Below are 565 nucleotides of genomic sequence, written 5' to 3' on the forward strand. Positions count from 1 at the left end.
CTTATGATATACTATGAAATCATTTGAATGCATCTTGAAAAGCATGTTATGAAATGTCTTGACTAATGTTATATTTGGATTATGATTTTGATTTCAAAAGAGAGGGTTATGCATGTGGATAAATGTTGAAAATACATTTAATGAAACAATGCATGGTTTTGCTAAAAGCACATGACGACCACATGTTTGAACTATTCTTGCATAGTATTGACTTGTGTTTTCGGAACATGAAATCTTTTATACTGTTTGCATGTTTGGGTGGTCTGAACTGTGCATTAATGAAAGAATTATGCACGATGCATTATGGCTCAGAAATAGGACTTGCAAGTCTTGGTGTAACAACTCATTGCCCAAAATCTTGATTTGCTGATCTAGATTTATTATATTACGCTGTCCTAGAGCTTTATGGCATATCAGACTCGGACACTCCAACCCTTGCGGCACACTCGGGTTGGGGACTTTCTCGCCGAGTCAATGGAAGATTCCATATAGCCCGTCGATTATCATACTTGTAGGGGAGTGCCATCTAACTCAAAAGTAATACAAAGATCAAACATTGCATTGA

This window comes from Capsicum annuum, chromosome 11 (genome assembly GCF_002878395.1).
Source record: "Capsicum annuum cultivar UCD-10X-F1 chromosome 11, UCD10Xv1.1, whole genome shotgun sequence".
Lineage (NCBI taxonomy): Eukaryota > Viridiplantae > Streptophyta > Magnoliopsida > Solanales > Solanaceae > Capsicum > Capsicum annuum.